Below are 1,484 nucleotides of genomic sequence, written 5' to 3'. Positions count from 1 at the left end.
CAATTTTCCATTATTAGAAAGAGACATTGGGGAAGCGAAGAAGGAAGGAAAAGAGAAAATCTATCTGAGGTTTTTTTTGCATGTTTCACAAAGGCTTCTTCTTTGTGTCCCAAAATTCTCTTCCAGTCTTATCTAACATCACTCCTCTGTCCTGTATCCCACGCTGTGGTGATCCCAAGGTGGAATGATCTTTCCCAGATTCTCTCCTGACAAACTCCTATTCATCCTTGAAGACCCTGCTCAAATAACCCTTCCTCTCTGAAGCCTTGCCTGCCCCTGTGTCTCACCTTCGCCCATACTCTGTAGGTCGTCCTATTCATTTGACCTCACCTTCACCACTGCTGAAATCCTATGGACAGAGGAGCCTGATGGGCCACAGTCCACGGGGTCAGAAAAGAGTCGGACAGAACTTAGCAACTCAACAGCAGCACCACTGCCACAGCAGTTTGCCCCAACTTCTGTTCTCATTCCCACTAGATCCTGAGTGCTCCCTGGAGCAGGACTGTGACTTATTCATCATAAATCTCTATGGTCTAAAACAGTACCTTATGCACAGTGCTTATTCAATGATTGTGGATGAATGAATAAATAAATAAAAACAAGAATATAGGCACTAGGGAAAAGAGACAGAGGAAAGCACACAAAACTCCCACATGCAACCTGCATACCCAGAAAGGAAATCTTAAACAAAACACCCAGAATAGAACTAACAGGGAAATATAATGTGAGGAGTGGTGTGTTGATAAACCAGCTCTTAAAAATAATCCTAATTTCTAGCACTCTGCCAATTTTAGTGTTAAAAATCCCACCCATACTAATTTCAAGACGCTAACCTGACCTCACCAAGCACAGAGTTGGGAGGAAAGGCTCACAGCTGATTCTCCCGAGCTGGCATGAGCCAGTTCCCGGGACGGCTGAATGAATGCAAGCCACGTATGTCATTTTAAAATTTCCTAGTAGTCGCTTTAAAATTGTTAAAAAGAAACAGCCAAAATTAACCTTAATATTTTTAACTCAATATATCCAAAATATTACTTCAACGTCCAATCCTTATAAAAGATCATTACTAAGATATTTTACCTTCTGGGTTTCACACAGAGTCTGCAGAATGCCAGCGTTATTTTATACTGCAGGACACCTCCCCTCGGACCTTGCACGTGACCGGCCACCACCGGCGCTGACAGCGCCCGTCTCAAATCGGAGTCAAAGCGACACAGAGACAGGGTGACGGGGACATCCTGCCATTTTAGGATTTTTCGATGGGGATGATTTTTAAAATGGCGTTGTCCTTTTACAACCCGGGCAGAAACGGTGCTTGTCCCGCGGGCTGGATTAATTTCAGAGGGAGCCAGATCTGCTGCACCTTAACAGGACCTCACTGCCTCCTCTCACCCACAGGACTGCTCCCTTGGGAGCCCGAGTGCTTATTAATTACCACACATTCCTTCCAGCTTTCAATGCGCGAGACTGAAGGCAGCTAATGA

The sequence above is a fragment of the Bison bison genome, unplaced genomic scaffold (assembly GCF_000754665.1).
Source record: "Bison bison bison isolate TAMUID 2011002044 unplaced genomic scaffold, Bison_UMD1.0 scf7180017864170, whole genome shotgun sequence".
Lineage (NCBI taxonomy): Eukaryota > Metazoa > Chordata > Mammalia > Artiodactyla > Bovidae > Bison > Bison bison.
Note: the sequence above shows the minus strand (reverse complement) of the source record.